The sequence below is a fragment of the Mus musculus genome, chromosome 9, assembly GCF_000001635.26.
Source record: "Mus musculus strain C57BL/6J chromosome 9, GRCm38.p6 C57BL/6J".
Classification (NCBI taxonomy): domain Eukaryota; kingdom Metazoa; phylum Chordata; class Mammalia; order Rodentia; family Muridae; genus Mus; species Mus musculus.
In genome coordinates this window covers 47,259,025-47,285,819 of record NC_000075.6, presented here as the reverse complement: position 1 = coordinate 47,285,819, position 26,795 = coordinate 47,259,025, and the positions used below count along the sequence as shown (strand labels likewise).

At 47.3% G+C, this 26,795-nt stretch overlaps 1 long non-coding RNA gene across 8 annotated transcripts in view; it reads left to right on the top strand.

Annotated features, from left to right (window-relative positions):
* Positions 1-25,835, top strand: part of Gm31816 — a 108,745-nt gene extending 82,910 nt beyond the window's left edge. For 6 of the 8 annotated variants that reach the window (XR_001779165.1, XR_001779161.1, XR_001779163.1 and 3 more), the window contains 2 exons: positions 15,021-15,176; positions 25,004-25,132. This is a non-coding gene — a long non-coding RNA (predicted gene, 31816). Of the gene's footprint in view, positions 1-15,020; positions 15,177-24,400; positions 24,509-25,003; positions 25,133-25,729 lie in introns of those variants that run through there. The other 2 variants (XR_001779162.1, XR_001779164.1) reach the window with 2 other exon arrangements.
* The last annotated feature ends 960 nt before the right edge of the window (positions 25,836-26,795 follow it).

Here is a 26,795-nt window from a genome sequence, read left to right as displayed (position 1 = left end):
GCTAGGGCCACAGTTCATCCCTAGCTCTTTTAACTTCAAGGCTAGGGAATGAATTCAGGTCCCCATCCTAGCATAACAATACTGATGGAGCTATCTCCCTGTCCTGCTTTTTCTAATATTTCTGAGTATTTTGTTTGAATTCTCAGGTTAGCATACACTGTAATGGATTTCATTAAGCTCTCTTCCTACATGTGTGTCCATTTCTGGCCCCCTGAAGATGCTTGGTTTGCCTTTAAGGAGGTGATAGGGGTTTGGGGTAGGGGGAGAAGAAGGAACACAGAAGGGAAGAAATTTATCCAGAATCTCTGGGCGACCTAAAAAGTTGGCAGCACCCAGGCAAACCCTCACTTCCCCTCTTGTTAGAGTCTCTTCAAGTCCCTAACTTTCTCCCACCGAAACAGGCATTCTGCTGACCAAGGAGAATTATACTGCTGACTTGCTGTTTTGCTGGAAAAACACTGGACAGACAAGAATAGGATTTTTTTTTTCTATTTAAAAAACAAAACAAGACAAAAACCGGAGGCACAAAGCTTTTAACTTAAGTGCTGGGGATTGACTGCACTGAGCAAAATGGAGGACTGTTGTCTACCTAAGACACTCCAGCTTCTCTAGTCTGGGGACTAGAAAGTGATTCATCTCAATCTGTCCCCAGACTCTGAGGCTCCAAGGGCATGGCATGCAGGGAGGGTGATGATGTAGCTTTTATTGAGTCCATTTATATAGGAGGCGAGAGCGTGATTAAATGCTGGGTGACCATTCCACTTAGCTCTCTGGACATTGGAGTACCGTGCCCATTTTGCAGATGGGGACACTGGAACTTAATGAGGTGTGGCACATGTATGTGACCACATATTTCACAAGGGATGGTTAGAGCTGGGGTTCAATCCAGACCAGGGTCCATGTTCTCTACCTCTAGCATCCGTCATCCCACTTCTCATGGATCAAAGGCATATGCTTGCTATGATGTAACACTCAGGAAGTGGGGGCAGGTGGTTCAGGAACATTCAAGGTCATTCATCTTTTTCTATGTATTGAATTTGGGGTAGCTTACACTAACTCAATGAATAAAATAAAAAATTTAAAGGCTGAATGCTCCAGGGAGGAATATATATATATATATATATATGAATATATATGATAATATATACCCTTTCATTAAGAATTGCAAATAAATGCTGATGACAGGGCCTCTGGGAGTGTTTCCAAGTCAGCCTTGTATGATTACAAAGGATCAATAGGACCAAACCAAATGGCCTGTTTATTTTCTAGCCTGTCCCTGAATAGGAAGAAGCAGGCCAGAGAGATATCTGTGGGCAAAGGTACGGCATGGGATTGTCTGCCCCCTCTTCCTGCCACAGTCACTCTTTGTTCTTAAAAAAATAAACAGTCTCAAGTGAGGTTCCTCAGATTGGGGGACAGCACCCCACCCCACCCCCTATTAGCCTGTAAGTAGATTTGAGAGAAAAATCCTTGTTTGGCTGAAGGAGGAAGAACCATGACAACACAACTGGGCTCTAGAAATGTAAATATCCACCCAGTTAGATGGATGAGGATGATGGAGAGATGCCAGCGGAAGCCTGGATGTGAGAATCTGGCAGACAGAGATGGATGGGAAGACACAGAGAGTGGGAGAAGAGAAGAGAGAAAAAGCCACCGGCATGTGGGGGGGGGGGGGAGTTGGGGAGTGGCTGAGCCTGATGTGCCATTCAGGCAGAATGGGGGATCCTTTTGACTCTGTCACTGTGGATAAGGAGATCATTACCACCCGAGTGGCCCTGGATGCACAACACAGAAGGATGCTTGCAAGCATGCTCAAAAGCTGCCTGGCGTAGACATGACTCATGCCAGGCAGTGAGTTCTCTCATCACTTGGGAATTTGTTAGGAAAACACAGTCTTAGGTCCCCCCAAGACCCACTGAGTCAACAGCTCTGGTCCTAGGCCAATGTTTTGCTTCTACAAACCCTTAGACAGTTTGATTGCATGCCATGGTTTAAGAACAACCAAAACAGGACTGGGGAGAAGGAGGAGGTCAGATCAAGACTGTGGAGAATTCTAGAGTCTAGCTTATGGTGCTGAGGAGATAAAAAGACAAAGGACTCTGTTTTTGTTCTAATGTGAAGAGGACATAACATATAGAGGGTCTGGAGGTCTACCAGATGGTGTGAGGAGCTGCCTAAAATCCTGGATGGGACAAGGCAGGACATGCAGGAAACAAAAACAGTTTACCTGAGAGCCAGTGAGCAGCCCAAGAACTAAACATCTTGTTAAAGGGCTTATGAGTGATATTGATGACACTGGAGTGCTGGGCATGGCAGAGAGTGGGGATTCAATGGGCTTAGAGAGAAATCCCTTCTCCTGTTCATTCCCCTTCTCACTGAGTGTATTCAACTCTTCTCACTGAGTGAATTCAACCAAGGCTAACATGCCCACAGTGTCTTCTGTTGATTGTTGCTCTTTTCTCTTCCCTCACCTATGGAGGCTTGAGAGCCCCCCTCCCCCGACTTTCTTTCTCTCTCTCTGTCTCTGACTCTCTCTCTCTTCTGTCTCTCTGTCTCTGTCTCTCTGTCTCTGTCTCTGTCTCTCTCTCTCTCTCTCTCTCTCTCTCTCTCTCTCTCTCTCTCTCTCTCTCCTGGTTGTCAGGTTCTTAGGAGATAAGCTTGGGCACCACACAGAACATCCAGGCTTGGAGTGATATAACATAAACAGAGATCTACATTGCTACCCACAACAGTACACGGAATCTGCTGGAGATGAGGCGCTTTATTTACTACTGAGCCTGGGAAGAGATGGAGGGACTGACAGCCGAACTCTGGCACTTTGGCTGTCTTTCTTAAGAAGCGAATACATGCCCAGACAACCTAACACAGCAGACTCTGAACACCCCACTCTCAGCCATGCTCAGCAGCAGAGGGTCTGGGCTCTAGGTACTGCACACCTATCTCTTGTCGGTACAAACACCTTAAAAATCATCTTACTTCTGCAAATGTAAAAATAACCATTAAAGTGCTTATAGTTTTGAAAATGTTCAATTTGGGCCTTTTTAATGTAGATTCAAATCTGCTCTGGGGATCTGCTTGAAGAAAAAGCACTTTGTATAACTTTCCATTTGGCTTAGCACGCAGACCACCTGCAGGCCTCTTAGGGGACCCCACTTGGAGACCCACTGTGTTAGCAGCCAGCCTGGGTAGAAGGAAATAGCTGCTGTTCTTCTCAATGCTTCGGGAGGAACTGGCTAATGAATTGAAGGGGGATTAAAACACCCTACACCCAGTTGAAAGCAATCTCCATTAGTGTAGCACACGCAACACAACCATGAATTATTGTGTTGATTGGAGGAGACAAGCCATAAATTTCTCCTATTAAACTCTTTGACTCAGAATATCAGGCAGAGACTAATGACTTAAAAATAATACATGCAAATGCCATTGGCATACAGATGACCTGGGTTCTGGTCCCAGCAGAGGCAGTCAACTTATGACTTAGAGCAGATAATACATTTAGGAATTGGGGCAGAATGCATAGCCCCATGTAGATAACAGGAATATTTTTATGTTTTCTCAGAGAGCTGATACTCCAGAGAAGTTAGAGGGAGTGAAATAAAGGACATCAAGAAGCCCCCCTCCCCCCAGTAGAGAATATTAATGTTGTCTGCTCTGGGTTTGTCACCTTCCTGGAAGTTTTCTCTAGGCAAGCCCAGGGATGAAGGTAGTGAGCCTAGCCTGAAATCTCCCCATTGCCCCGTGCTTAAATACTTCCCCTTTGTCTTTCTGCATTGGCAGCTGAGAGTAATTGCCTCCTCTTAACCTGTTCTAACCAGATCCTTCCCAGCATCAAACTCTAGAGTGGCCTTCTTTCCAACTCAGCCTCCAGCCAACCCACTTCTCAATTCTTCAGTGTGGAGCCACGTTGACTCCAGAATCCTGTCAGGTATGCCTTTGTGGAAATGAAAGTTGAGTATAGGTAGACCTACCTATTCTCTCTGACAGCATAGACTTTATTTTCCTGGTAGGAATCCTGACTGTGTTTTCATTTAAGTCTCTCCTTTGGCTCTGTCCCATACCTACCTCAGCATCTGAGATCCCTCTTGCTCTGAGATCCCTAGTGACTCAGGTAGGATCTACATTGAATCCATCACTGCGTGAGGTTCCATGGCTACTCCTGGCACTACCTGCTGGAGATAGGAATGGACAAAGGCCCTAGGGACTCTGGGTTCAGGCTAGAGAGAAAAGCAATTCTTTATGGTCACGCCTGTATGAATGACGTCTGGTTCTTGGAGGATGGGGTCCTGCTTCTTGGATTCTGCTCTTGCCATTCATCAGGCTACCCTAGTCATTCCATCCCGGGACACCCTCCAGAGTGCAGTACCCAGTCTGCTTTGGAGAACAATCACCAAATGGCAGGATGACATTGTCCCTTGTGAGACTCACCATGGTTTATACTTACCTCTGCTTATGCCAATGCCCTCAGGATGAAGCTGGGTTCTCCATTAGACAAAGGGACTGGGAGAACTCATCTCCAAGGGCCTGGGGCCTGGAGCCTGACCCTGAAGGAGACATTCCTACTCCATAAGCCCCAGCTGCTCTGAGACCTCATGTTGGAGAACAGAGCATCAAACACAGTCCGGAAGGTGCTGGAGGGCTCATTTCTTCTCTTTCCTTCCTCTCCACCCCCTCCCCATTTTTATTATTATTATTTTTTTTTATTAACAAGGATGAAAGTAAATGTGAACTCGAAACAATAAGGCATGGAAAATCACAGAAATAACTTAATTAAGTTTTTAAAGATTTCCATGCTTGAATAAATTAGCCTTCCTGCAAATGTCACAACATTCAGAAAAAAAAAATCGTAATCAATGGAGCACAATGCTCCCCTGCTCTTTATTTAAACGAAGGCTCCATTGGTGCGGCTCCTTTTACCCATGCTCCTCCCCAGCAGCTGCTGCTCCTTGGCCCCCTGGCTTCAGGCAAGGGCACCAGACTCTCGAATCAGCATATTCCATTCTGGCTGCTGGGAAAGAAGAAAGATGGAAGATGGTGGGTGGGGACGGGGCGGGGAGGAGCCGGCAGGGAGACTTTCCCTGGTCTGTGCTTGTCATAGTCCTGGCTATCTTTTACAAGGTAGCAAAGGCAAACCCCTCTTTAGAGTTTGAGAGTGTCTCCTAGACTGAGGACGATCCAAGCCTCAGTGCCAAGAGGGAGCATGATGGAAATTAGAAAGGACTCTGAAAAGCAAGGGCTTGTCACCTGTCATACCCTCTTCCTTTGCTCCCCTTTCCAGGCCTTTCCTCATAACCGGGGCTGCCAGAAACTGGAAGGTCTCAGGAATAGGCAGGAAAAGATGCTGGGAAAGGGAGAGGGCCCTGATGTCCAGCACGGCCTTCCTGCCTGCAGCTTCATGGATGGGTCTCCATGGTCTTCAAGGCAAGAGGGCAGCTTGCTAGGCTAATGAGTCCAGCCGCTGCTGATTTGAACAGCAAGTGATGTCATGCTGGCTGCCAGGCCCTGCTATAATGCAGCTGTCAGGGCCCCATGGGGAAAACTTGGGGAGAAATACGAGAAGCCTAAAAAGCAGCAAAAGGCCCAGTCAAGTGAAGGGAAATGGGATTACAGTAATGCTGAAAGCCAGCGCACTGGAGAATTAAAACGCTTTGTTTTGGAACCAGATTCTACTCGACCCAAGTTATTAAATTATTTATTGTTTGCCTCTCCAGTAATGGGAGAGATTGATGGTGTGTGTGTGGGATCAGGCAGGGCAGAAATTGCTTTAATTATCAGGTACATTTGGGGGGCACCCTGGGTCTAGGCTGGTGCCCCTGATGCTTGGGGTGGAGTGGTAATGTGATGGTCTGAGCTTAATTAGATCCGTCCGATGCATTTATGGTAGAAACCTAAGAGGAGCCCCATCTTGATCCTCCAGACTCACTAGATGTTTCATGACCTTAAATAGTTTTGCTTGTGTGGCACGGCTTGGTGTTAGGTAGCTATCCCCAGAGCTCCAGGAGCTCACGAGCTACCATCACACTGGGTGTGGGGTGAAGATGATTAAGGCTCGTGGAAGAAGATAGGGTAGGGTCAAAATATGGATGAGTCCCACACAGCCCATTTATCTTGGACACTGCTCATCCTTTGGCAGTGTTGGGAAAGCAGGGCAAAGATGACGACACATTTCACAGAAGAGGGATGGAGGCTTGGAACTTTGCCTGAGCCTTCCAGCGGATGAGTGGCAGGTCCTACTTGGCTTGGCTCCCGAGCCTAACCTTAATGTCTTTGCTATTGTACTTCATGGCTTCAGGGATAAAGCAAGACAGAAAGGCGGGGAAGTGAGGTTGCTAAGACTTTGGCTCTCCTCTGTCAGTTAGCAAAAGTCTAATCTTTCTGTAGATGTGGACCGGCTCCTAGTCAACTGGGCTCAGCTGGAAAGGAGCAGTTCAAAGCTGCCTGTTGATTGGTGGATGGATTAATCCAAGGTGGCTTAAGGATAGGGACCATCCTCTTAATCCTGAACCTCAGGATTAGCTGGTTTATGATCCAGATCCAGGGGGCTCTCAAAAACCAAGATCAGAGAGTCGAAGGATACCTGGGCCCCTCCCCCTGGCTCTTCCTAACGTCTAATGGGTTGTCAGTGCAAGGGACCAGTGATCTGATCCTTGGTTTCTGACCTGACTTCACAAGGAGTGATGATAAGGAAATCACCCTCAAGTCAGCTTAGTACCCTGCCCTCGAAGTCCTGAGACTCACAAGGCTTGAGACCATCCACAGTACTAGCAGTTGTGTGTCCACCAGTCAGGAGTGCCAGGGAAGCTGATTGCTATTGCCACAGCGACTGGAAGCAAAGGTCTGGGTGAAATGCTTTGCCTCCTCAATTACTGCTGCTCTTCCTTTTCCTGCAGATTTGGGGACTCTTCTGTTAATAATGACCTTTTTGGATTTATGCCCAGGACTTAGAGATATTATCTTCGGATCCAGGTAATGAGGTCGCAACTGATCCTGAACAAATGGAGGAAGTTATTTAATAATTATAACGCGCTGTCTGAGGGGGGACCTTTCATTTGTTGGGATGAGAGACATCTGTTTATCCTCACTCTCAAGCAGAAGATTGTGATATTTCGGGGTTAATTCTGGATGGAATCCAGTTTGCTTTCTGCCTTTGTTGTTTTGTCTTGGCTTTGACTTTGTTTGAAGGCCCTGCTGTGTTCGCCATGAGAGGTCGCTACAGTGGAAGGAACATTACTGGAAACCAGGTTAGAAGGCCGGAAATACCCCTTTCTCTTAGTCTGAGGTGTAATCAGCTTCCAGGACCCATAGATGATGCTGGCAAAGGAGGTTGGTAGTGTATGGAGACCTAACTTTTGGTTCTTGAGACAGGATCTCCATAGATAGATCAAGCTAGTCCAGAACTAGTCATTCTCCCGATGTTTCATGTATTAACTTACTCAATTATTTATTTATATATGGTCCTACTGTATACCCCAGGTTGGCCTGCAACCTCTAATTCTTCTGCCTGAAACTCAGAGTGCTGGGATACAGGCACGTGTCATCATAGACTGGGATACAGACATGTGTCATCATAGGCTGTAGAGGCAGAACATCTTTATATTATAGTACTATTTCATACAATATATTTTGATCACATTCTTTGTTCTTTCTCCTCTTCCAAATCCTCCCAGATCTTCCCCCAATTTAGAGGGGAAACTGGCAAATTCCACATAGATTACACAAAGGATGTAGAGAAGAGTTCAACTGGCTTTCTTTTCTCTCTTTCTTTCTTGCTTGCTTCTTTCCTCCCTCCATCCCTCCTCCCCTTTCTCCCTCCCTCTCTCCTCCTTCCTTCCCTCCCTTCTTCTTCCCTCCTTCTTCCCCCCTCCTTTCTTCCCTCCTTCCTTCCCTCCATCCCTTCCTCCTTCACTTCCTTCCTTCATTCCTTCTTAGAGTGCAACAAGTTAGAAGCATACAGGACCTGGTCCCCAGAGAAGACACTGTAGCCCTTACCATGAAGAGTGTGAGGGGTAGAGGGGGCAGTACAATCTAGGGCTCAGGGAAGCTCTTGACAGGCCCTACTACTCCTCAGTCTTGAGGGTCTGGGAGAAAGGAATGGTAAGACTCAAGGCACAGAAGGGAAGGCAGCTTGATTTGAGTTACACAGAAGATCTTGCACTGTTAGGGGCAGGACCCCAAGTTATCTCTTTAACCTGTTTCTGTGTACTTTTAAAAACACCCCTGATCTATGGCTATTATGTCTCTGCTTATACATCAGGGGACAGCAATGTGACAGAAGGGAAAGGGCTGAAAGGTAAAGGTAAAGAACAGGAGGGGAATATATTCAACATTCAATATATACTTGTATGAAGATGTTCTTATATAACAGGGTACTACTACAATGAATAGACATGGTAAAAATTAATTGACGAGTATATTAGTTATTATATGTTAGTTTTACATATTAATCAACTGACTAACATGTATATGGTTCTTTAACTTTTGTCTGCTGGTTGTCCTTTTCTGTCCTTGTCATGGATTTGTATGTGTCTTCTGTCTTGGAACAGTTCTCAGGATTTGAAACAGAGTTGCCACAGCGGTCCTGGGTCTTCCAGTGAAACGTTCTGATTGCTTATGTGTGTTTTGGAGACTGTCCACCCAGATTCGTTGTCTTCTCCCTTCAGCCTTCCTCTTTTCAATAAGTTTTGTTTTCTAGATCCTGAAGAGAGAATTGTACCCAATAGTACTCAAGTCTGGCTTGATGACTGAGACTTAGTCTGGTCCAACTTCTTTCTTTTCTTTTCCAGTCTGCATTGTTTCACCAGTACAGCCTCAGTAAGGAAATTATTATTCTTGTTATTTATTTAGTTTTGAAAAGTATGTAATTGGCAGGAGACCAGACATCTGACAGGAGAGATATAAAAGAAGACGTATCCCTCATGGCCAGGGAGGTTCTCCTGGCAGGGCTCACCCCACTCCTTGGAGCCATTCATTCCTCTGGGATGAGCAGAGAAATCAGAGCTGAGGAGGGTTGGCCCGAGAGCAGAGCTGCTCCGGTTAGAAGGGAGACATGAGTTGGCACAGTCCTCTGAACGTTATCCTGCTGACCTCAGCGCCATGGAGGATGTCAGGGGGAGAAGGCCCTGTCCATCATACTGTGTCTCTGGGTTACAGTCTCAGAAAATTATTTATCTACACGTTTATAACATGAATCATGTACGTAGCCAGTTCCTCACCAGACTTTCTTAGGAGGCCACAAGGGTGCAGCTCCCTCTCTGTGGAGTGATCTTGAAACCATAGTGCCTAGCACTGTGTAGGGACTCAAGGGAACTCTGCTGGGAAAAGACAAATCCCCAGGGCCTCTTACTGCCGCTCTGGGCTTCTGCTGACAGCTGTCACCGTCGGTCTCTCTGCCAGCTTCTGTTACTGAGATGTAACTGGCTGCAGCTGGCTTTCCAACCACCGTCGCAAGCCTTCCATTATCCAGCAGAGAGAGAGAGAGAGAGAGAGAGAGAGAGAGAGAGAGAGGAATCTGAGATCATAAGGTGATCAGGACTAAAGAGAGAAAAATATTTTCTTCCTCTCTACTCCACTGAATCCCTCCCCCCACCCCCACCCCCACCCCCCCACCCCCGCCCCTTTGTTCCTTTCCACCATCCCAGGTCTAGAAAGCAATTTTTGGTGCAACCCCCCCTCAGCTTTTCCCCCAATATCTCTGTCACCATCTGGAAAAGCTCAGGTAGGTGGATAAAATGATCTCTTGAAGCAGAGAAATCACAGCTCAGGGCCCCATCCTGCACCGGTCTCTACTGTGTACCCCACGGGAGCCCATATTTCTGTTGCCCATTTGAATTGCCTCCTTGATAATTTCATTCGGAAGATCTATCTGCCCAGCTTCCCTTCTAGGCTTGGAATGGGCCTTAGGCGCCATTAGTCTCTGGCGAGGACATCCCTTCACCTGTGCAGGTAGAATCTTTAGGTGGAGCACGGATCCTGGAGAGTGATACCAAGGGGATTTTTTTTTTTTTTTGGCCCACACTTCATCATGTCTCCCACAATGCTTGAGGTTGCAGAGGCATTGTGTGTGTGGGGGGGTGTCACTGGTTTGTCCCCAGAATGTCATTATCTAGCAGAGGAGACTCAGCAGTGAAAAGTCTCTGAAAGATCATCAAGTAGACTCCAGGGTGTCTAATCAGGGGCCTTTCCCCTCAAGAGTATAATGGCGTACTCTCAACACTGTGATCTTTGCCTCGTTCCCCCAATCTGACTATTGGTGAGCTGAGGCGACCCCCTCTGGACCCCGTGACCAACCTTCTGGCGGACAGATCAGCCTTCCCAGCACTCCACACCTGTGCACACAGGCACCGCCCAACTTTGAACTTCCCTCCTGTCTGGGGACTGAAGCCAAAGCCTCTTACAAAACTGTCTTCTGAGGGCCCCTTGGCTGTCCTGTTTGTAAAGCCCTTCACAGTCAGCCTTGCCTTTCATTTCCTTAATCTTAAATTGCATCAAAAAGGGAGAGATTAGAGGTAAAACCTCAATAAAGGACTGAACAAAAGCCTGCTCCCCCATTGGAATCTCACACCTAGCTTTGCCTTTTTCTCCTCCCTCTTGTCTGACAGACCAAGTGTATGAACCTCTTTTCCTTTTTTTTTCCCCCCTTTCTAAAACTTAGATTAAAACACTATTTAGAAAAGGCCCATAAGTTTGAAGTCACCTCTGGTTCATACATTAAACATCAAATGTACATTAACTGTGAATTATGGTCATGAAAAGTAAATCCTTTAATGCCGTTTCCTGTGTTCCAGTGCTAAGCTTAGCTTTAATGGCCTCTTTGCCACTCCGGGAAGGATGGATTCCTTATTTTCCAGCTCTTGCCACCATGGAGGCTCCCTCTTGGTGCAACTGTAAACACACAGCCATGTGAAAAGATTGCAGGGGTGGTTAAGCTAAGCACACCCACCTAAGTGGGACCAGCCATTTACCAGCAATGGGCAATGGACTGGGGGTCATGCCTTGGACCGCCCTCCTCCCACCCCCCATCCCATAAACTCTTTTTAACCAAGAAAGCTCAGTTGATTGTTTGCAATAGTGGGTCCTGAGGAACCTTAGTTGTTAGGAAAGTGCCTAACTGGTGTCTAGATCGAGCTGTTGATCACAAGACCCGACGACAGAGAAGCTGGCCGGCTGGCTGGCCATGGATGGAGACTGAGCTCTTGGCCGGCTGGCTGGCCATGGATGGAGACTGAGCTCTTGCACAGCACAGGCGTCTCTCTTCACCCTGTGCCAGGGCGAGCATCAGCGGGCAAGAGTGATAAACACCCAGAACGTACAATCTCCGAGAAGGGCCCTTCCTTTAATGGGTTGGGAGCTCCGGCTTGGTGGAGCCAAGATGTAAAACTACATACAAAGGTGTTAGCTACAACCTGTTCTGAAGTCTGGGATGTCAGAAGGCCAGACAGGTGCTGTGGGACAAGCCACAGCAGGTTTGGAGACAAGACTCAGCGTGTTAGTGAATCACTTCTTCCATGTGGGTTAGGAGTCCACAGTAGATACCGTAGAGATAATGAGGGGAAAGTATTGTAAGAAGGCCTGGTATTACATTGCAGCGTTTATGCACCTTTAAAGCTTGCAGTAAATTACACAAGTTATTTAAATACATTCTTTAATATTTATGCTTTGTTGTTTTAATAAAGACTTCTATTTTTAAATAAAATGCATAATTAAGTGGAACAGAATATTTCTCCTCTTTGACGTGTTTAATCAGTCCTCTGGGAGGCTACAGTTGTTTAGACGAAGAAGTTCAGACCTACCCTCCTCTGTGCAGCACCCAGTAGGTGCCTTGTGGATGTCCAGTGAGTAACCTGGCCCTATGTTATGTTCTGTTTTGGTGAGGTGGAAGGAAGGTGAAAGGTGGAGTGGGTAGAGGAAAGGAGAGGAGGGAAGTTTTGCTCCAGTGGAGCTTATAACACAATAAGGGAGGCAGACATTTGTTGCGGAAATGAGTGTGGCTTCCCGGGGAGATCGGGAGACATGGGAGAATTGCTGGTGCCAGTGGATGACAAAGGAACTCAAGCAGGATGGAAACCTAGGAAGAGAAGGGAAGACGGGCATCCCTGAGGATGCGATGATTGCATTTGGATCTAAGAGCTATGTAGGAAATTGATGGAGAGAAGAGGACTACCGGGGGCCCAGGCTGCGTATTCCGTGTAAACCAAAACCAAATTCTAGGAGGAAGTCCTGTGCGTGTGGACAACTTTGAAGAAGGCAGGTGACTTGCCTGGTGACTGTGCAGATCTTGCTCAGGTTGAGCTGGGACAGCATTGAGCCAGGGTCCATGAGACTGCATCAGAATAAAGGAAAGCCCACCTTTTCCCAGTTGGGCTGTCCAGAAGGGAGGGACAGCTCTATCAAGTCCCTTTAAAGTTGCCTAAGTGCTCATGTGACACTAGGGCTGGAGGATGCCAAGGCAGGGGGGTAGGTGAGGGCTGGCTAGGCTAGGAAGTTTCCAGGGCCAGACACTCAGGACTGGGAGCCAGTGCTAATGGCTCAGGCCTTTATCCCGAGAAGAATGAGATGCTAATGAAGAGCTCTAAGTGTTTTCCTGTACCACGAATGGATTTACCTTTTGAGAAAGATCACCCTGGTTGCAGTGTGGGAAATTGATTATTGGGGCATTAGGGTAAAAGCAGATGCAGCTTGTGGGTAGAGATTGTATTTGGTTTTGGGCTATAGTCTGATGTATCTTTCCCAATAGAATGTCAGGTAGGCTTGGATAAGCTAGTGTAGAAGAGGTAACTTTATATGTATGCCCACATGTTTATGTATGTGTCCATATGTTTGTGGATGTATGTGCACATATATGCTTGTGAAATTATAGGCCAGAGATTGACACTGGGTGCCTTCCTCAATCACTTAGCACCTTATTTCCTGAGGCAGGGTCTCTCACTGAACTTGGAGCTCAGTGATTTGGCTAGACTGGCTGGGCAGTGAGCCCCAGGGATCCTCCTGTGTCTGCCTCCCCAGTGACTACAGGCTCATGCTGCTAGGTCTGACTTTGTATATGGGCGCTGGTGATTCAGACTCAGACCCTGTTGCTTACACAGCTAGTACTTTGCTGACTGAGCCATCTCTCCCCAGCCCAGTAGTTGGTGTTCAGCTGTAATCTGCAGTCACTGGCTCAAGGGTATGTAGTGATTTCACCAGTGGGTCAATAGGGAAATAGAAGGACATAATGGGGTCCACTCTGGTACCAAGGCTGGCTCTCAAGCGACAGTGTCCTGTGGCCAATTTAGCTGATTTAGCTCAGCCTGGGGAGACACCTGTGAAGGCCACTGTCGCAGAAGGTTGTGCTGACATATTGCTTCTCCTGTTGCCGGTGGCTTTAGGGTTTTAGACATTTGGAAATGATCCTAGCCAGGAACCGAGGAAGACATGAACATTACTATAGTGTTCAGTCTATGTGGGGAAGACTAGGTTTGATAGATGCACTGGGAGGTTCTAAAATGACCAGGTGTTTCAGACAGAGTGATAATGCAGAAACGGACTTGAGGGCAAGGCTAACTCTGGAAGAAAAGTGAGCACAGTGAGAAAGACTGAGTGGGCCTCTGAGAGCCTCTGGGCTTCAGCCTTTGGCCCACTGGCTGCTCAGCTTAAAGAACAAAACTAATTATGGTATTTCAATGACATGTGGGTTTGGACTTCCACTAAATGCAGAGGTTTGATGGTGACAAGACTGGAAAGGACATGGGTTTTGTTGTGTCCGGCCAGCAGACCACAACCTGGGTTCTAGCCTGGAAAGGCATTTTGGAAACCTGGAAGAGAAGAGGGGCTAGGTGGCGAGAGAAAGGAATGTAGCCAAGACAGTTACTCTGATCAAGGCTCAAATTTTATTGTTGCGACACTAGTTATGAAGGAAGGGGGAGGGGACCCGATTCCCGCCGAATAATCTCTGGTCCAGTAGAAAGGTGCACGTGTGTGGCTCTGCAGGTTCCAGCAGTGGGCGTGGCAGAACGAATGAGCAGGAAGCTCCACCCCTGAGCAAGCAGGTTTCAGGCTGGGGGAGGGGAGACTACAGGTTTGAGTCTGTGGGCTGGCAGTCTTTGTTACTCGTGAACACTGTAGGACAGAAGACAGGAGAGGTTCACAACCATAAAACCTGCAGTTGACTACAAAGTCATATATTAGAACGAACACTATAATATCTCTCAGGCTAGTAAACTTGGTTACTTAGTGCACTGGTTCTCAACCTGTGGGTCATGACCCCTTTTTGAGGGTCAAATGACCCTTTCACAGGGGTTACCTAAGACCATTGGAAAACACAGATATTTGCATTACAGTTCATAACAGTAGCAAAATGACAGTAATGAAATAGCAGCAAAAATAATTTTATGGTTGGGGTCACCGCATGAGGAACTGTGTTGAAGGCTCGCAACAATAGGAAGGTTGAGAACCACTGCTCTAGTATTCCTCCCTCCCTCCCTCCCTCCCTCCCTCCCTCCCTCCCTCCCTCCCTTTTTCCCTCTTTACCACCTTCCTTCCTTCCCTCTTTTTCATCTCTTCCACTCCCTCCCTCCCTTTCCCTTTTCTTTCTTTGACCAACTAAGATAGATTTTACCACAGTAAAGAAAACTTAAGGGTCATCTAATATTGAGTACAAAATGCCCCGAAGTAGAGGTTTAATGCAGTTGGTCCAGGTAGAGCTTAAACCAAGCTTGCTACTGTTGATAATACTGTTGGATCCTCTCCTACACATTTGAAAATGGGTCAGTGAATTTAATCATCCCCATAAAATCACAGTACCTCTGGGAGTCTGTTGTTATTAACCAGAATTTGCAGGAAAGAAACTGACACACAGCGGAGCGGTAAAGTAACTTACCTAAGCAAACTAGAGTCAAATCCAGTCTACCCTAGATGCTTGTGCCGAACATCCTATCTTACTGAAAACAAACCAGTGAGGAACCTTTGAGTTCCCAAGAGTTCATTTATCCAGACCTCAGATCCTGGAATTCAGAAGAAACAACGCTATCCTTCTTTCTTACTAGGAAAACTTGCAGGACTTGTGAACGACAGCGGAAGCTGCAAAGTGTGGTGGAGATCTCTGTCCTGCTGTTTAAGAAGTGGGCCTCCGAGGGTCTGAGCCTAGCCACCTAGAGGAGAGTGGTCTGGCCATCATAGAGTTCCTCATGCCACATCTCATGGTAAGTGTTGGGCCTATGATAACTTCTAAGATGTCTTTCTCACTGTGAGCCTTCCTACTCTCCAAACAGATGTGGTTGTGACATCTGTATTCATCACTCGAGAGGCAAAAGATGGTGCGCCTGTTTTGCTTTACATTTAAATGACAGCCTTGGACCTGATGCTCAGCCTCTGTGCTTCCCAGAAATCTCTTTCAGCAGGGACTCAGACTTCTAATGATGAGCTGTTGAGAGAGAATGAGTGAATGACTTAGTGTAATGTCAACTACCTATTGGTTTAGAGTTCTGGAATATAGGTACAGCATCGGATTGCTTCTTGCTTAACACCCAGCTTTGTCTTCTCGGATCCATCTTACCTATTTAGGTTCTGGAAAGAAACTGAGATTTTTTGATGAGGTGTGCGCCCTGAGGTTCGCCTGTTGGGTATACAGGCTGCTGCAATTGCTTAGGCGATGCTTCTTCCCGCGCACCCCAGACTGGCATTTTCTGCAACTCATCTTTTCTCTCCTTAGTTATCCATGGACAGCATCATCTCCAAGTCTTGTCTTTGCCCGAAGACCTCAGACTTTATTTCTTTGATCTAGAACAAACAGTTCTGCCATTGTGACAAGCACGGAAATGGGAGAGAGATCACTTCCTATCAGTCCACGTTGCAAGGGCCAAATCCATTGCCAAGTTTGTTTCAAATTCAAAATAAAGATTGTGTTGGCTCAAAAAATTAATACTTCTGACGGTACCAACCTAATGAGATGCATTCAAAAGAGGGATAAAATCTGCCTAGCTACCTAGGAGTTGTCTATTGGAAGCAAAGATAAGAGTACCAAGCTAGAAAACAGGATCTAGGGTCACCTAGTGAATATCTTGGGTCAGGAATGCCCAGTTATGCAGGGAACATGGGTGACTGTTCTTGCAAAGTCAATCCCATTTCCACTTTACCCTGTGTTCATTTCTCTTTGGATGGACAGAGGCAAGGAGGGTTGGAAGAGGTGTGCTGGGATCTGATACAGTTTGGGAAGTGGCTGGGGTGTGTGGTACGGCTGACTCTTTACTCCAGAGGCTGTGGGAGTGGGAGGGGACAACCATGTGGAATCCTATGGGCTGGGAAGGGATTCATCTGTCCTATAAATAAGCAACACAGGAACTACTTTGGGGAATGTGGAAAATGAGTGTTCTGTTGAGATGATATCCTCACCAGGGGCCATACCTGTAGCATCCAAACCGTTTCTTCTAAGATCTCTCTTTATTCCTGTCATGTCTGTCGCTCAACAGTCCAGGAAGTCTCCAGAAAGAAACAAAGAGAATCCCTTCTTCCTTCTCTTCTCCTTCCCCAGAGGGCTTTTGCCTCGTTAAAATAACTATTCTAAAACCGAGAAAAGTTAAAATGGAAATGGAGAAAATTCAAACTCGTAGTGCTTCTGCAGACTCAAACTCCAGGTCTCTGTGCACTAAATGATGCTCATTACAGGACAGGGTGCCTAGGTCCATTCCATGACTGCTCCTTGGATCTCTCCATGTCGGCTCTGGAGCTCTAAGGTAGAGTTCATCAGGTATATATCTGATAGTCCACTGTAGCTGCTAGCGGAGAGCTCTAGGGAACACGACACTCCCAAATTCCCCCAGGACACCACTTGTGAAGAGGAGCAGGTGTGCTCGCTCACTGCAGGCCTCCTACTTATCTGACAAAGTGTCCCTACTTCTTTAATACAAGACAGGAGTTCAGTGCTGCGCGGCGAGTCCGGTTTATTTCAGCACCTCCTTTTCTGCAGGCATCAGGTACATTACAGACAAGAAAATTGGGTTTCAGAAATAGCACCTGTCGGAGAACGGCAGGCAGCGCCCCCCCACCCTCGTCAGTACCAAATGGTCTTAATTAACTTTGGACACTTCTGTGCCTCACACTTTATTTCTGAATGTTATTGAAAGTTGTCAGAACTTGTCTCACTTTTTTTCCCCTTTTATTATTAATGTGTAAATACAATGCCTCAGGAGTGTTACTAAAACACAGAATCTAATCCCAGGAGATTAATTTATAAACGCAGCATAGGGTGAAGTTACATCCTGGTGGCTGCAAATTGATGTTTGTAAGAGCCACGAGCATCAGCCTCCTTCAAATCCAGAGGGATTCAGAAGACCAAGGGGGCTGATGGGAAAGAGCCAGGACTAGCCAGCCGGAGTCTACCCGCAGGACATAGCACCTTGGGTCCCTCCAGGTGAGCTGGAGGAGACTAAGGCTGCCTTCCCTTTCTGATGGGGCAGGGCCCCTGCAAGGTTGTTCATCCATTAAGCGAGTCCATGAGCATTTATTGAGCACTTACCCCACATCAATCTATGCTCAGCTCAGTGGGAATCAAAACAAGCAAAGCAGTACTTACTGCCGTCCGTGACCTTATCCTCATAGAGAGAATCAGATGTACACATCTGAAACAACTGTTGGTTCCAGCACGTATGGGACTGCGGGCCATGGATTTTAAGTGCACCGTTTCCATAGAGAGGAGAGTTGGTGTAGACGGTAGTGATCAGAAAGTTCCAGAGGGATGAGCTGGGGGTAGATTACTTGGGTGGGGTACACTGATCTTAGGCATAAGGCAGGAGAGTTAAGGGTGGGATGCTCCGGGATCATGTAGAAGAACAGGGAAGACCTGCCTGTGGCCACTATTATATCCTCTGGGGAGCTCTCAACAATGAGGATAAATCAATGGCTCAGAAGCTATGCCCTGTGCAAACTTAAGACAACATTTGTCTGAGACCTGTAGCTAAAGCACCCCTGGCCCAGTGTCATCTACCTGTGTCCACAGAGGAGTTCAGCCCTTCCGATAGAGCAGCGAGGGCACCCAAGTCAAAGGGAGTACAGATGGGGCAGAGACACCTGTGGCTTGGGGTTCATCAGGGCAGTGGTTCTTGATGGGCAGGGGAAGGGGAGCAGAGCCTTCCATTTTGAGGTTCTTGATGTCCCCTGTAGTGACCAGGGACTTGTGGGTCATGGGGACAACTGTTGTTGAGTCAGGTTTACTTAGCGCCTGTGGGTTACATATGCTATGGGTCTCCCTCTTTCTACCATTGCCTCCCACCTGCCGGCCAGCTTTCATGTTGCTGCAGAACCTTCCAGGCCTCTTACCTAAGTGGGTTTGGAGTAGGAGAGTGGTACAGACTCAATAGGCATGTCTGAGCTCACTGGCTTTTCCCAGGCCAGTGGAAAGTCAGCAGTTGGATGGAGACGAAAGAGATGCCGACTGGGATGCGCACCTAAGGAAAAGAGCAGTTAGGACAAGGTATGGCAGACAGACTGGGGCATAGTCTTTCCCTGGCCTTCTTTTCTCCAGCGAGGCTCTGGAAGAAATGGTGGCTGCTCCAGGGAGCTCTCATTATGGCTGGGACCTGACACCCCCATCCAAAGGTCATCAGGACCAGGCCAACGTGCACCAGGAAAGAGAAGGCTGTCAAGTAGGCCAATGATGTGTAGCCCTACCCAGCATCCCATGGATGTGGAGCAACAGGTCACCTGCTGCTGTCTCTCTGGTTCCTACGTGTACAATGATGCTCCCTCCCTCAATGAGTCCTTGGGTACAGGGTCCTCCAATTTCACTTTTATACCCACGCTGGTCACCTTATCTGCCACACCACATCTGCACCACCATTTCTGGGCTGAGATGGTCTAACGGACAATTTACTTGGGTCCTCCCAGGGGGGCCCTGGAGAAGAATGAAGGATAGGACTGGAGAGGTCCAAATGAGAAGAGAGATAAAAGTTGCCACTTCTCTTTCTAGAAATTCAGAGCCCAAAGAAACCAGGGCCGAACCTTGCACTTTAGCAAAAGGGACAGTTCATCCTGCTTCCTCCCTGGGAGTTTGAGTGGGGCTGAGGGAGAGGGGAGAGGATCTGACAAGTGGAGGCCAGATCCAAATCCTATGTTAACCTTTCTCTTGGGCAGAATCTCGTGTCCTAGGAATATAGAAGGCCAGACCATAACCCCTCTCTTTCTCTTTCCTCAACCAGTCATGTGCTGGCTCCCTGCTCCTCAGCCCCAGAAATGCATAAACACTACAGTCCAGATCCTTAAGCAGGGAAAGGCCAACTGAGCATGCTGATAGAGGAGTGGGCGATGAGGGGTGAGGGATGGCATTCACCTAGCAGGTATTGGATAAACATGCATCTCACTAGGACTTGTCATTGGTCACTGCTCCCTGCAGAAGTGAGACCCAGAGCAACAGACCATGGGCCTGGTACACAGAGGCTGTGGTCCCGGCAGCTCAGCCCTATTAGCTAGGCTGGTGGGAGGCAGCCACTGCTTTTGAGAACCCAGACAACTGAGCCGATTGAGGGGCTGCTCTTTGGAGTTGCTGCCAAAACAAATCTCAGGCCGGCAGCCTCCTGGTTTTCCTTTGGTCTCAGCCGACTTGCTGGAGCTGCCCTTCAGAGGAGGCTCACAGCTTCCTCGTGGGGCTATGGATTAACCCCTAAAATCTGAGTCTTGTTTGCAGAATTCTCTCTGAAGCTGAGGGAGCCTCTGGAGTCTCTTGCTCCTGCTGCTGGTTGGCAAGGGAGACCCGTGAGGTCACATGTGGCTGGCAGTGGCTCAGCCTCTGGCCTTGGATACATATACCGCGCCTGGAAATCTGCCAGGCAACAGTGCTCACGTGGCCCAGCCTGTCATTCCTCCCTTTCCCAGCCAGCCCCCATGAGTTACAGAGCCTGCCTTAACTGGGCATTGAGGGCACCAGTGTGCCCCTCCATGTAGGGAGAATACTGCACTTGAGTGTCTTTCTATAGACTCAGAGACAAGACTGCAGGACACCCCTCTCTTTAATCTGTCCTGAACAGTCTTATTCATACTACTGAGCCCTCTGTCTTGTATCCTCTATTAACTCCTCAATTCCAAAACTGATTGACATGGCTAGCCTCTTCCCTGGTCCTTCCCTCCCCCATTCTAGATTCCTGAGCCTGCTCTCTTAGTTTGCTGAAGCGATTGAGACCATGTTCTGTTGTGGATTATTGCCCAGAACTATGCCCATGCTGTCAGTCAGCCTTTGAGGGTCACTGTTGACTACTTCCACTAACATTGCCTCCATGAGTATTGACTACAGTCTGAACCAAGCTCTCCCCCATCTGTTAGGTCAGTCCATCTTCTGTAGACCACCTGTCCATCTTCCTATTGCTGTACCACCTCTCTGTATGTGGTAACTTGCAGAGAAAAAACAGCAAACTTCACTGTCTGCTCCATCTAAGAGCTGTGCACATGGCCCTCTGAATTCCAAACCCTTTCCATAGACCTTTTCTTCCTCCATCTCCCATGGATGAGACTCTTCTTTAGAAGTCTGGGAATGATGAGAGTAGGAGCTAGAGCAGCCTCTCCATTTAACTGGGAGCTTCTCTTGAGACCATCTAGGCATCAAGAAGAATAAAGATGGCTTCTAGAGATTGTCCTTAAGGTGGGAAGCCAGTAAGGAGACACAACGTGGGCGTATCTGTAACAGAGGCAACAGAAGGGCAACCTTTGGAAGCACCATGTGTTATTTTTCCCTTAAGTCCACTCGTCTTTCAGTCTTACTCAAAGCAGGTGAAACCGTCAGGAGACAACATATGAAGGACAGAAACAGAACTGAGGTGGGCACCTTGTCATGTTCTATCAGTGTCTAGTTTCAGACCTGGATGACGGGGAAGGAATGAGAAGTCCTTTCTCTAGTGGACTCCAGATGGTGGTGGTGGCGAGGGAATCGTCCTGATGCCGCTTCAGATACTTGTGCCCAGGTCTTGTGTGACATGGATTCAGGACTTAGACCCAGCCAAGGAACAATGAGGGAAGAGCTCGGATCTGAGGACAGTTTTATGTGCCACTTCCAGGCATCGATAGTCAAGCCCACTGCGACATTTGCAGATCACACAATGGAAGAGATTCCATGCCCTTTGCCTCTTTGATTGACATTTCTTTCAGTCGTTACTTGTGACCCAGAAAGGTATGACTGATCTGTGCTTATAGCACTCCTCCCATAGGCAAAGCTCTGGATTCAATGGATGCAACTAAAGCCTCTCACTTTGATAGGTAGAGATGGTGAGACCATAGGATGCTAGCCTTGGGATGAAGATCTAAGGAGCTCAAGCAGGGTCTTATAGGGCCTCAGCCTTCAAAGGGAACAAAACAAACAAACAAACAAACAAAAGTGTCAATCAAATTAAAAAGTTTTAATAAAATGCTAAACTCCTTTTTTGGGACCTTAGCCCTCCTTCTTCCTACTATTGGTTTGGCTGTTGGGCTTCTCAAAACAAAGGGAAAAGCAGGATTTTAATTGTTAGCAGATGTGTAAATTCACGGGCTGGTTAATTTATGTTTATGCTTCTGGTATATTTGTTACGTTTCTATCTCTATTCTAAAACACCATGGCCAAAGCAACTTATAGAGGAAACCAAACCATCCAGTTGGCCTTCTGGTTGCTAAGGATGGGGTAGCATGGCCAGTGGTAGGCATGGCGACTGGAGCAGCAAGCAAAGAGCTCCCATCTTAGCTGAAAACAGGAAATAAAGAGAGTGAACTCAAAATGGCACAAGTCTTTAATCTCTCCAAATCATCCTTTAGTGGCATACTTCCTCCAGCAAGGCCACAAAGCCTCCCCAAACACCACCACCACCTGGGGACCAAGTATTCAAATGCCTGAGACCAGGCAGACATCTTATTCAAACTATTCCACTAGTTATTTATGTAAGTCATTGGGTAGGAAGAGAGCAGATCTCCACAGTAGGGAGTGAGACAGTGAGATGCTCTGAGTCAACAAGCCAGTCTGCTGATGCTCATGCAGTCTTTGGTTGACAAAGAGATTTTTGGTTCATCTTGGGACCTGCCCTATTCACGCCAAAGGATGCTCTGGGCATGGGAGAGTTAATGACCAACCTCCTCCAGAAAAGAAAAAGGCTTCAATAACAAAACCCAATAGCATGGAGGGAAGAGATACACGTTACCAGCCACAGAAAGCTTAAAAAGGAACCCACCCACAGCTCCCGCTACAAATGCTTTTAGCCCTACGTTAAATCTTCCCTCTAATGGCACCCCTGTTAAACGAGATATGTCACCCGACCTGAGGAGGCTGACTTGAAAGGCAAATAGTTGGAAGTGATTCCACATGTTATTAGTGAGAGCTGTTCTCACATTTCCGGCAAAAATAATGGAGCCGAGGTCTGAAGAGATGACTAATACCTCCCCATTACTGACCCGAGGCCGGGCATTACATTGTCATCCTGGTCACTCGGCTGGCCCTGCGAGCATATATTTCTGTGCTTGTCCTTTGGGTGCTCTGTGCTAGACAGCTAGGTTCATGTTAACCTAGGCTGCCTGGCTTACTGAGAAAAGAGGGCGTTCTACTGTTGAGGCAGGGCAGGCAGGACAGGGCCACCCTGGGCAGAACTGCTCTGCTCTGATAATTGCGATGGTACTCTACCCCCAGGAAGGGCAGCAGCAAACCTGTCCCTGGGACATAGGGATCTGTCCTGATCCTGCTTCTATCTCTGGCTTTCTCTCCTCTTTGTCAGCTCTCGTGGACATTCTGCAGGCTTCTTTCTGGGAAATTCTCTGGATTTAATCTTAATCTCTCTTGTTAAAATATTGACCCTCGCCAGGCAATGGTGGTACAAGCCTGTAATCCCAGCACTTAGAAGGTAGAGGCAGTCAGATATCTGTGAGTTTGAGGCCAGCCTGGTCTACAGAGTGAGTTCCAGGACAGCCAAGGTTACAGCCAGAGTAACCTCAAAACAAAAATGAAGTAAATAAACAAACAAGCAAAACCGAACCATTAACACTCATCTCTGTTTTCTTTCAATAGGATAGGAGAAATATCACTCTTACTGATTATTTATGTTCTTTTTCCTTTCTTTCTTCTTGTTGAGACAAGGGCTTACATAACCTTGGCCGGCTATGTAGCCAATGATGACTTTGAATCCCTGATCGCCCTGCCTCTGCTTTCCTCTAGGATTGCAGGCATCCACCTGACAGACTTTAAGGAAGACCTTAACACGTGTCAATTTTGCTCAGAGGGGACTATGTGCCAGCCTATCTCTGGGTCTTGCTTTTCATACTGCAGTGGCTTAGGTCAGTGGTGACCTTGGTGTTGATGTTTCGAATGAACACTTTACATTCCTGTCTCTCCCGACTTTTCAGTAATATTTCACCTCACTAGCCATTATTTCTATTGAAATACCTTCCATCTGACTGCCTCAACACTCTTTCCATTCCTTCTTCCTGCCTAGAGACATCTTCCCAGGCTCCGTTTTGGGTTCTTTCTCTGCTGTTAAACATCTGTATTCTGGGGTTGCCCAGGACTCATCACCCATCTTTAGGTTATTTGATTGTTCCCCATGTGATTGACCCTGAATTAGCATCCATACGCCAATGGCTTTTTCATTTGCCTCATCCAGATACATCCTTGGAGTCCAGGGCCACATTCACAGCCATTCACATGACACCTCTACTTTGAAGACTATTCACTGTCTCCAACACTTAGGTTACAAACCTAAATCTGCTGTTCTCAGACAGTCTTGGCACTCTTCCTCTGTTTCTTTTCTCCAAGTACAGAAAGGCTACATTTGCGTTTGTCAAAGCTAGAAACCCAGAATTGTCCTCTTCGTCCCCTTATTCTAACTGATCAAGTTTCTATTCGTTTTGATTTCCAGTGATTTCTTGGCTCTCTCCTTTCCTTAGCCTTTAGTCTCTGCCACCATCATAGCTAAAGTGTCATGGATTTCCGATGACATATCCCTAGCTTACTGAGCACATGGGAATTCTTGCAGCTGTTCACACTGAAGAGGGCTTGTGTGTGTGTGTGTGTGTGTGTGTGTGTGTGTGCGCGCGCGCGCGCGCGCGCGCGACCCACACTGGGTCATGAGGTCTTTCTGAAAGAGCATTGGTTTTCAGTGGCTCCTAAAGTAACCAAGGCTCTTCATCAACTGCTATTTCCTTGACCATAATATATTCTTACTATATGTAGCCCAGGCTGGCCTCATTGTCTATGTATGGTTCAGGCTAGGCTCAGGCTCACTGTCCTACTATCCCAGCCTTCTGAGTGCTGGGATTTCGAGCACACACCACCACACCTGGCTTTCTTTGGCCTCCTACATTCTCCTTTCCTAGTTTTCTGAGCTCTGGCATATGGCTCTCCCTTGCTTCATTAAGCCACACTCTGAGTTGCCTCAGGACTTTTGCACGCATTTCTGTTTCTGTAATACGCTCTTCATGTCCTCTTTGCCAGCTGGGTTAACCTTCAGCGCATCCTCCAGCATGCAAGTTGCCTTGCTTTGCATCCATTGAACACTCGGATGGGATGGGTCTCCTGGGACACACAGTTGACTTTCTGCAGGTATTTAGAACAATGCCTTTTTGTTGTCCCTATGCCAGGCGTCTTATCTATGCTAGCTTGGTTCCCTTCTCATTCTATTAGGATGTTACAGATGGTCTCTGCAAGTGTTCCTGAAATGCTCCATGCAGATTTCCAGGCTCATCTGATTGGTGAGGGGAAGCTAGATGGTTGGCCTAGTGTGGACAGGAAGAGAGAGGTCTGATCCCTGCTGCTGGGGTATTATTTTGCCTCCCTGCATTCTCTAAATTGCCATGGCCAGTCCATAACACAGGGAAAGCTTTGGTGTCTCTTCCCCTTGCTTCCTCATTAGGCAGATGTGAAGCCCAGAAGCCATCAGAACAACAGGCCCCATATGTGCCTTATGTCCCGTCTCCCCACCCTACAGATGCTGGCTCGTGGGTTCCTCCAAGGACAACACTGGCTGCCAAATTCTCTTTGATAGCGAATCCCCTGCACCTTCTGTAAGGTCTAACCTGATTTATTTTTTCTCTTTAGAGCACTTACCTTCTCGTACATAAATATCGGGCAGTGGAATCGGAGCATGTGTCCCCTGACTGGAAGCAGTGACAACCACGGCAGCAGGTTTATTTTTAAATAAAGATTGGAAAGTTACAAGGCTCCTGAGGTTTTCTGCATTTTTATTTTTCATTCAGTGGCTGGGGCAGTGGTAGGGCGCGGGGGGGGGGGGCAGCAAAGGAGAAAAAAGGATGGGAGAAAATATAGCTCTGTTTCTGCTTCCATTTTTCATAACTCTGTGTTTCCATCTCCTGTTCCTGCTTTTCCTCTCTCTGGCATCTGGCGTCCCTGTACAGAAAGGAAGAAGTGATTACCTCTATGAAGGGAGCGGGGGTCTGTTCAAGCCACGCATTAAGCATGCAGCCCCTGAGCAAGTCGCATGCATGGTAAAATATTACCTTAATAACGAACGCACAGAGAGCCATGTGTAAATGGTAACAGCTGCTTTTGTGATGACCATGTTGTAAACGACCGCGGCCTCGATCGTTAATAATGTATTTGAACAATAACAACTTGATTCGTAGGAAGAAGTATGGCCTTTCAGTTTTTCTTGGCATGCAAATCCACTCTTGCTGTAGTGTGAGGAATGGAGGGCCCATGCCTGGTCTTCAGAAAGGCAGGATGAAATGGAGGCTGAACGGGGCATCTGCTGCTTGCCCCAGAGTCTCTCCTATGCTCTGTGTTAACCTTTCACTTGTCCTACAGTGTCCAAGCCTTACTTCTTTCCTGAGAACTAAAGAAATAGAAGCTGGTTCCTCTGATGGTAATTTGAAGATGGAGCCTCATCTGACATCAGGATCCTGGAAATTTCCCAGTGGTTGGTATTACTTGTCATGAAATCCAGAGGGTACTCTTTTTTCCTTACCCTCTCCCTCTCCCTCCCCCTCCCCCTCCCCCTCCCCCTCCCCCCCCCCTCTCTCTCTCTGTGTGTGTGTGTGTGTGTGTGTGTGTGTGTGTGTGTCCAGATCACATGAGGACATCAGGTCTCCTGTTCTGTCACTCTCTATTTTATTACCTTGTGACAAGGTCTCTCACTGACCTGAGGCAAGCGCCAGCCATTCTCCTGTGTCTGTCCCATTCTTGGCTTACATGTGAATAGAGTCACAACTGACTTTTTATGTGGGTGCCTGGGGTTCGAACTCAGGTCTTCATGCTTGCATAGTAAGTGCTCTTATCTTTTGAGCCATCTTCCCAGCCTCAGCACTACTTTTCCTTAACTGTTTTGAAGTCTATAGCACCGCTTAAAGGGCCAAAGATGCCATATTGGGAGCTTCCCCAGCCTTGCCCTAAGCATTTGATTGTGTCTCTTGTATCCTGTGTCTTTTAACCACCCCCAAACTTCTCAGGGCTGCAAAGGTATACCCTATTATTTAAGGCCTGGGCTGTTCTGCCTGGGGAACGCCTATTCATCCTTCTAAGTCCTGGTCCATTATGTGGAGTTCACTGTTGTGTCTCTCAAACCTGTTTTGACTGCTTCGTTTTGCACTGGCCTGAACTGTAGCATTACTCATGCCTCCTACTCTAATGCTTCACTCACATATCGATTTCCTCCCTGGCCTTGGATCTCCTTAAGGACGGTAAGTACGTGTTGGTAATCTTTTTGTCTCCATCCCCCAGCACAGTGCTCAGAAATCATTAAATATTCACTAAGTGTTGGATGAGCAAGTGAAGAGCCACCCAATAAACACCTTTCTCATTACCTACATTCAGTGATATCACAGGACCCTGGATCCTGTTGTGAAAGTTCACTCTTGCCCACAGCTGTGCTCTC